The sequence below is a fragment of the Fringilla coelebs genome (genome assembly GCF_963513975.1).
Source record: "Fringilla coelebs genome assembly, contig: SCAFFOLD_33, whole genome shotgun sequence".
In the NCBI taxonomy this organism is placed as follows: Eukaryota; Metazoa; Chordata; class Aves; order Passeriformes; family Fringillidae; genus Fringilla; species Fringilla coelebs.
In genome coordinates, this window is record NW_028167443.1 from 1,574,442 (window position 1) to 1,583,623 (window position 9,182).

The following is a 9,182-nucleotide window of genomic DNA, read 5'->3' on the forward strand; positions in this document are numbered from 1 at the left end:
GCGGTGCTGCCGGGCAGCTTGGCTGGGCTGGGGGAGACCCCAAGGGGCTGGGGAACTGGGAAGCCCTGAGCAATCGGGGGTCAGAGGCCATAAGCAGCCCCCTGGCAGCCGCCTTGTTCCTACCAGAGCTGACTTGCAAGGCAGATCCTGGGCACTCTGGAACTAACAGCATTGGTGTTGTTGGAAACCAAGAGGCAGGCAATTCTCTCTCAGACCTTTGGTCTTGCCAGCAAAGCTTAGAATTAAAGACAGGATTTGATCTGAGACCTTGGAAAGGGCTTCCAAACTTAGGTGCTAGAAGCGAGAATATGGATTTATAGTTGATAGCAGAGACACGTGGAGGAAAGTTGAAGTGAAGGAAAGTTTAGTTTTAGGGTTTTCAAGATCTGGAAAAAACAAAAGTAGTTACAATGGTAAACAACAAGTTTAGGATGCAGTGCCGTAGGTTTGTGTGCCATAACATGGTTGGCTAAGGAAGCTTATACGGTAGCATGAGTCCAGTAAGACAAAATCTTGAAGGACTGGGTCCAAAACATAGACATCCTTGTTGGCAATGTCTTATTGGCCAAGAAATCCTTAAAAGCTCTTGTAACTAGAAGTCTTGGCGGCCTTGTGAGCCATGCGGTGGAGATGGGATCCAAACTCACCCTTCCTGTCTATGTAGAAGATAAGGAAAAGAAATGGCATCCTCTAAAAAACTCAGTGGTCTGCTCTCGAGCTCGTTCCAAACTCCTTCAAATCCCCTGAAGTGTGATTTAGCTACAAACAGATGACAAGGACTCCTAATGCTGGCTCTTTGACTCCAAAGCAGCTGCTTTAGAATCTTTCACATAACCCTGTGTAGCAATGTGCCAGAAATGTATCATTTTAAGCAACTTTCCCAACTGACTAGAATGCAGGTTTGTTTGAAGAGTATTTGAGGAGAAAGCCTCCCAGCAGAGTTCTGGGCTTTGGCCTAGCTGTGTCCCTGCTGATAGTGAAGTGTACCACCAGCTGCAGGGGTTTCTGGGCTAAAAATACCATCGAGTCACTCTGACTTGCTCTTTTTGGCCTATAAAAGCTGGGCCCACTTTCGGGGCAAATTTGGAGACCTCATCAGTGGGTGGATGGAACATCTAGGATTTTCCCAATTGCTGGGAATGGTTGTCCAGGTCCCCAGTGTTAAACGGGGCTCCCCAGCAGCTGCGCATCTGAAAGATGAGAAACAATTGTCTTGGTTTGAAAAGACAAGTGTCTGCTAAGGAAGGCAGAAGCCTTCTCTGAAATAGAAAATGTAAATCCCCTCCCTTCAAATGATTATAATTTAGACATTAAAATGCTCTCAAGGGAGAGATATGGGAATAGGACTGAGCCCACAGAGCAGGGCAGTATTTGCTGATGGTCTGAGCCCTTCCTAAAGATCCTGTCGGGCTGTCTTAGACACCCGAGGCCAGGGATTCCCTCCAACCTGGGCCACTTTGGGTGGGCTGGGGGCAGCCCCAGGGCAGGTGGCAGCATGTGCAAGGGCCCTGGCTGGCACGCTGCAGCACGGTCACCGTGGCATGCAACGGAAGCTGGTGTCCAAGGGCCCTTTGTGACACGTGGGGAATAGAAGCTTCCCTGGGTGCACGGAACAGGCAACGGTGCAGAACGGGACAGAGCGGTGCCGTGAGGAGTCCCCGCACAGCGCACTCATTCCCGTCTGAGACGGAGCTTTTCTGCGGCATTGTTCCTGCGGCTGAGCTTGAGTCCAGAGCACAGGAATTGCTGACCCGTGGCCTTCTGAGGCTTCTATTCTGCAGCTGCCCTCACCGGCAGAGCGTGGGACTTGGTGCCTTGGAGCTTTTCCAAGGCATCTCTCCTGCAAGTAACTCCAGTCATGGACATGGAGCGAAGACCCCCGAGAGTGCCCAAGCTGGCCTGGGTGGAGGAGGAGGAGGAGGAGGAAGGCCTTGGAGCTGCCCCAGCACAGGAGACGGAAGAGGTAGTGCCATTCCATCCACTGCAGGAGGGTGAGTGGCAGAGCTGGGCTGCCGGGTTGGGGCCTGCAGCCAATTTGGCCCCATCCCATGCCATGCCATCCCCTGGGGACATGCCCACGGACAGGACAGAAGAAGGGCCGGGCAGACACCCTGCAGTGGCCGTGCTCCATCCCCCTGGGGCATCCTGGGGCTCTCCCTGCCTGGGGAGCGCAGGGCTGGGCTGTGTTCTCCGGCCTCTCCCGCAGCCCCTCAGCTCTGGCTGTGCTCTCTCTTTGCCAGATGCAGCCGTGGAGCGCACGCCAGAGCAGGAATCCAGCCATGGCTGCTTCCGCAGAACAGCGCAGGTACCTGCAGCCACCCCCAGCTGGGCTGGGCCTGCTGTCCCTGCTCAGACGAGCACCGTGTGTGGAGCAGTCCATGCAACATCCCCGGCTTCTTGCCCTTCTCCTACAGTTTGTTATCAGCTTCATCCCGCGCATCCGGCAGGGAAAGACCAGCACCACGGGCACTGGGCTCAGAGTTCACTCGGAGCTCCTCGGACATGAGACCAGTGCCACCCTGCTGGATTTGCTCCTGGCTTCAATTCCCCCGTGAGTCACGTGGCTTCCCAAGCCACGCCTGCTGGTCCCTGGGAGCCTTTGAGGCCAAGGCAGTGCGCTGGGAAGGGAAGCACTTCTCTGCAGACGCTGGGGACATTGCTCCCTCTGGCAGCTTTCTGAGTCTCGCCGTGCCTTCTCCAGGTGCCCGCCATAGTGAGCTACATTCACCAGTGGCTCACGGCCAATGGTTCTGCCGAGCACAGGCTGGACAAGACCCTGCTGAACGTCACCAGAGAACACCCGGATGACACGGTCGTGACGCTCCTGCGTGTGGCCCTGTCCTGTGACAGGTATGGGGCCCACCTGCCCAGAGGGCTCAGGGCTCCCCAGCCTGTCACCCTGTACAGCCAGTGCCAGGTGTCTGACCAACAGAGAGTTCCAGGGCCCTCTGGCTGCTGCCTTTCCCAGCCCTGGCATGTCAGCCCCCGAGCCTGCTGCCATGCTCCCTTGCTGCCCCTCAGGGCTCTGTCCCCACAGGGCTGGGCTGCCTGGGTGCTGCCGGCGAGGGCCAGTGGGCAGAGGCAGAGCCAGCAGTCAGCCCCGGCCCCTATGGATGCCCAGGCCACGGTGCTGAGACCCGCCCTGAGACAGAGCTCTAACCCCACAGAGCTGCCACAGCCATGTGGAAGACCATCATGTGCTCGCCCAGGACTGCGGAGCCAGTGCTGCTGATCCTCCTGGATGTGCTGGGGAGCTGGCCAGAGCGCACCATGTGCACCTCCGATGGGGACAAAATGCCTGTCTTTGTCCTGGCTGTGAGTTTCTGCAACTGGCCTTTGCTGGCCCCAAGGCCACCTCTCCAGCAGCTCTCCATCCTCCTTCCCCCACTGCAACTCCCTGCCTCAGGCACTGGCCAGAAACCTGGCCCAGGGGCAGCTTCAGGCCCGCCAGGCTCCGTGCTCCCCCTGCATGGTGTCTCTGGGCCTCTCCCTGCCACGCTCAGGCCCTGCCACACGGACGCCTCGGCACTGAGCGCTGTCTCGGGGGGGCTTTGTCCTTTGCAGGCATCCGTGGTGATGTGGAAGATCCTGCAGGAGCCCCGCGTCCCACGTGCGGTGAAGGCCTATTTCCCCCGCCTATTTGTACATCTGCTCTTCCAAGTGTTCTTCAGCACAGAAGAGATGCCAGAGGAGGTCAACACCTTCTGGAAAGAATGCCAGGAAGAGCACGGCCTTGCCACCTGCCCCAACACGTGCTCCATCCCAGTCCTCCTGTCCCTGCCACGTGGCCTGCGAAGGAGCCAGAGCTGCCAGTGTGACCTTGGCTTTGCTCTGCACACAGGTTTGCAGTGCAAATCCTGAAGTCCCTGCTCTGCTGCCAAAAGCAGCACAAGGATGTGGTGGTGTCCATGGAACGCAAGTGTTGCTGGGACACGCTGCTCTGTGCTGACACCCGCCACTGGGCGCAGGCAGCGCCCGGCCGAGGGGCTGAGCCCGCGCCAACCCTTCTTTCCCTCCCACCGCTCTCTCCAGCTGGCAGAGGACAGGAACAGAGCGGCCGAGCACCTGCGCCGGGCCCTGCGCTACCTGCAGAGCCCACAGGAGCCCCTGCGAGAGACGGCCGTCAGGTTCATGGGTGAGCCACAATCCCGCAGTGCCTCCCTGGCCCGCCGGCTCGGCCCCAGCCCTGCCTGCTGCCCCGGCAGCGCCACCCGGGCCGGGCCCAGTACCGTGGATCCCCGCCCAGCCTCGGTGCTGCTGCCGCCCTCTGGCAGCCGTGCCCTGGGCCGGCAGCGTGCGGCAAGGGCCGGGCTGAGCCCTGCCGGGCCTGCAGGGCCTGTGGCCACAGCGCCGGCAGCGCCGCTGTCAGGGAGCTGTGCCGCTGGGGCCGTGACAGGCTCTGTGTTCACAGGGATCGCAGGGCAGAGCTTGAGGGGGCAGCAGCAAGAGCTCCTGATGATCTGCAGTGGTGAGTGAGGGCAGCGGGCTGACAGTGGGGGCTGGTGGGGGAAAGCTGCGAGCCCTGCCCCGGCTGCGGAGGGCTTTGCTCCCGTGGGCAGAGCACACTGAGATATCAGATCCACGTGTGCCATTCATGGCCAGCAGCTTCAGGCTGATCCCCTGGGTCCCTGCTCCCTCCTGGCCATGGCAAGAGCCAGCTGGGATGGCCTTGGCCAGGGGCTCTCCTGGCATCTCCGAAGATCTGGGATCTGACCGTGGCACTCCCTTGCAGCCCTTGAAGACAAAACAAATGATGTCAGCCTCACCACAGGGAGCCTCGCAATTCAAACACTCTGCATCCTCAAGTCCCTGGACCCAGCTCCGATCTCCATGTTCCAGCGGCTTCGAAATCACCTGCGCAGGACATGGAAGACACGACCTCGGCTGTCACAGCTCGGCTGCCTGTCCTGCCGGAGCTCTGTGGAGAGCTGATAAGAGAGGCTCTTTTTGCTTAGGCCACCTGAGTCAGGAGGCATTTCTTTCCCTTCAAGAATGTTCTTTTATTTTCTTTTTTTTTTTTGTTTTCCTTTGCAATGTAAATATAGACTGTGGTATACTACACAAGATCCCAGTATCTTTCTTTTGCTGCCCAGGGTCTGCAGGGCATGGGGGAGGAGGGGGAAAAGGGTGCTTGTGCTCAACCAGCTGCCCAGGCGTGCAGTGCCGCAGGGAAAAGGGCCAGAAGCCCCTTGGCCTTTGGTGGTTCCGCTGAAGCCTTTGTGCTGCCCACAGAGCGGCTGGGCAGGGGCCGGAGCTGCGGGGATCCCTGCCAGAGCAGTGCCTGGAGATGGCCACAAGCCCCGTGCCAGGCAGGAAGCGCCATCCGTGTCCTCCTGCCCGTGAGCTGCTGGCTGCCTTGCTGAGGGCTCTGAGGTGCCTCTGGATGGGGCTGCTCCAGAGCTGCTGTGGGGCTGCGGCGCTGCTGCCGGGCAGCTTGGCTGGGCTGGGGGAGACCCTGAGGGGCTGGGGCACTGGGAAGCCCTGAGCAATCGGGGGTCAGAGGCCATAAGCAACCCCCGGACAGCTGCCTTGTTCCTGCCAGAGTTGACTTGCAAGGCAGATCCTGGGCACTCTGGAAGTAACAGCATCAGTGTTGTTGGAAACTGAAAGGCAGGGAATTCTCAGACCTTTGATCTTGCCAGCAAAGCTTAGAATTAAAGACAGGATTTGATCTGTGACTTTGGAAAGGGCTTCCAAACTTAGGTGCTAGAAGCGAGAATGTGGATTTGCAGTTTATAGCAGAGACACGTGGAGGAAAGTCGAAGTGGAGGAAAGTTTTGAGTTGTAGAGTTCAAGATCTAGAAAAAATAAAAGTAGTTACAATGGTAAACAAGAAGTTTAGGATGCAGTGCTATAGGTTTGTGTGCAATAACATGATTGGCTAAGGAAGCTTACACTGTACCATGAGTCCATAATACGAAATATTGAAGGATTGGGTCCAAAACACAGATATCCCTCTTGGCAGTGTCTTAGTGGCCAATAGAAGTCTTGGCGGCCTTGTGAGCCATGCAGTGGAGATGTGAGCCAAAATCACCCTTCCTGTCCATGCAGAAGATAAGGAAAAGAAATGGCATCATCTTAAAAACTCAGAGGTCTGCTCTCGAGCTCGTTCCAAACTCCTTCAAATCCCCTGAAGTGTGATTTAGCTACAAACAGATGACAAGGACTCTTAATGCTGGCTCTTTGACTCCAAAGCAGCTGCTTTACAATCTTTCACATAGCCCTGTGTAGTTATGTGTAGCGGACACTGAGATGCCTAGGGCCCCGTGGAGGATGTAAGCCTAGAGATAAGGAAATGCTGAGTCAGAATAGCTAAGCCTGGAGTCCTCACTTAGGTCCTCCGGCCTAGCTTATCTCTCCGTGACCCTATAGGCTAGTTTTCCCTAACCCTTACAATTGGTCAGTTTTCAATTCCCCCTAACCCTATATAAGTAGCCATCCTGGCATATTTCTGGCAGAAGAGCTGCCCATCGGAACCTTTCACGAATCCCTGCAAATAAACCCTCGTGGAATCTCCGAGGCTGCCTTCTCCTCTCTCTCCGTCTGCTTTGTGGAAGCCACTGAGGCCAGCATCTGAGCAAGCAGAGAGCTGAAATTATAAAAGAGCTGAAAATCACTAAGAGCTGATAATCACTGAGCTCTCTAAGGTGTCAGGCTATAGGGCATTTTGGGTTTGGACACTCGGCCTGCTGAAGGCTGAGCTGCCCGGCCCAAGACTGCTCGCCTGAAGGAACCCTGGACCCATCTCACTATCCGGCTAGAAGAGGCGCAGTGGCGGTACACAGTTATGTACCAGAAATGTATCATTTTAAGAAACTTTCCCAAGTGACTTGAAGAGAGGTTTGTTTGAAGAGTATTTGAGGACAAAGCCTCCCAGCAGAGGTCTGGGCTTTAGCCTAGCTGTGTCCCTGCTGAGTGTGAAGTGTGCCACCAGCTGCAGGGGTTTCTGGGATAAAAATATCATCAAGTCACTTCGACTTGCTCTTTTTGGCCTATAAAAGCTGGACCCACTTTCAGGGCAAATTTGGAGACCTCACCTATGGGTGGATGGACCATCTAGGATTTTCCCAATTGTTGGAAATGGTTTTCCAGGTCCCCAGTGTAAAATAGGGCTCCCTAGCAAGTGTGGATCTGCAAGATGATAAGCAGTTTAGGCAATTGATGATGCATCTCTCTAAATCGCTCTCCTTTCTCTCTTACAGTACTAATTTAGATGCACTGCCTTGTTTGGTTTTGCTTCTCACTAAAAGCACACGCACATTTTTATTGAATGTATCATTGTATACTGTGGTTCCTTAATATTCATAGTGAAATAGGAACATTATTTCCAGTGGTGTGTCCTTTAAATTGCCTCTGTCAATTGGCAGAATAACAGGAGGCCCCTGAGGAGCCCGGGCGGTGGGAAGCCCTGAGCAATTGGGTGTCAGAGGCCACAAGCAGCCCCCGGGCAGCCGCCTTGTCCCTGGCACCCAGCTGCTCAGGCGCTTCCCCAGAGCGTCTCCCGGGCCTGCGGCAGAAGCCCTCGAGGCCGGGCCTCAGCAGGAGGGTGGGGGCAGCCCTGAGGTGCCCAGGCTGGGCTGGCTGGGGACAGGGAGGGCAAAGCTCCCCTGTGGGGCATGGGATGAGGTAGTGGGAAGGCAGAGAACCTGAGATTTTACCCTCCAAATGTTCTTTCTTTGCCCTGACATTTACCTCAGGTTTTGTCACAAAATTATCTCGATGTGCCCTCTAGAAATGACACAGATTTTTCCTCAAAAGTAATTTTTTCCCCTAGAGTTCACCTCAAATCTTCCTGCGCAAATATCCAGTGCATGTACTCGACAGATCACTCCCGATTTCATTATTCCCACAGTCCAGTGATTACCTGCGCTTTAAAGGCTAAATGTTCATTCTGTGCCCTACAGGTGACGCCAGGTAATTCCAGCATTCCTGTGCTATGAAGTTCTCTCGCTCTAAGCTACTGCAGCTTTACCCCTCGCAAAGTGAAACACTCCCTGGTCCTGAGCCGACACTGCCCCATGCTCCTCGGTGTGTATGAGCGCAGGGCAGCCCCAGGGCAGCTCCCCCACGGCTTCTGGAAGCCGCCCGGCGCCCGGCCCCGAGGGGCGGCCACAGCGGGTCGGAGTTCCCGCCCGCGGCTGAGGGGACCGGCGGGGCGGGGCCGCCCGCGCTGGGCGGGAAACGCTCCCTGCGGCGGGGAGCGGGCGGCGGCGGCGCAGCGGGGCCCGGCCCGGCCCTGCCGTGTCCCTCAGGGTGAGCCCACGTCCCCTCAGCGGCCCTGGCGTCCCTTCAGCCAGCGGCATGTGCGCTCAGCGACACGCGGCGTGCCCATGTCCCCCTCAAGTGATGCTCACGTTCCCTCTGTGACACCGACAGACCCTGAGGGACAGACAGACACCCGCCTCCCCTCAGGGACCCTCACGTGCCCTCAGTGGCATGCAGGGCATCTGCGTGCCATTCAGAGACAGTCATGACACCTCAGCCACACACGGGGCATCTGCCTTTCCTTCAGTGACACATAAGGCACCTGCAACCTGCTGGGGAAGCCTCAAGTCTGCTCAGTGACCCACGTGTGCCCTCAGCATTGGGACACCCACCTTTCCTTCAGTGACCCTCACGTCCCTCAGCAAATCAAGAGGCACCAGCCATCCTGTAGGTGACTCAGAGCGAGTGCAGTGGGTCATGGTGGCCAGGGGCCAGCAGCAGGCAGAAAGCCATGAGGGCTGGGGAAAAGGCTCTGCTCTGCTTACAGCGTGGGCTGAGGGCAGGGAGAGCTCCATTTCCCCTTGAGATGTCTGAGACAGGGCCTTTCACCCTCCTTGTAGGGCTGCCCCTTTCTGCAGGCAGCCAAAGGAGCACGATGGTAAAAGGCCGAGGACAGCAAAGCAAATAGCCAGCCCTGCACACACAGGGAGGTGGCCCAGTGCAAAGACAGCATAGCACCCTGAAGGTGCCCGCCACACTCTCATGTGTCCCTGCCCTGGGAATGCCAGGAATGCCCTTTGTCCAGAGGGCCTTTCTGTGCCCCCCTGGGCTCAAAGCTGCTGCTCTTCTGGCTCAATACTGCCTAAAGCCACAGAGCTCAGCCTCCACCATGGCAACAGGAACAAGACTCGGCAGGCAGGCAGTGGAGCTCCATGCCTAAGGCTGAGGGGCCGGGGGCTCCAGTCTTGAGCACAGGG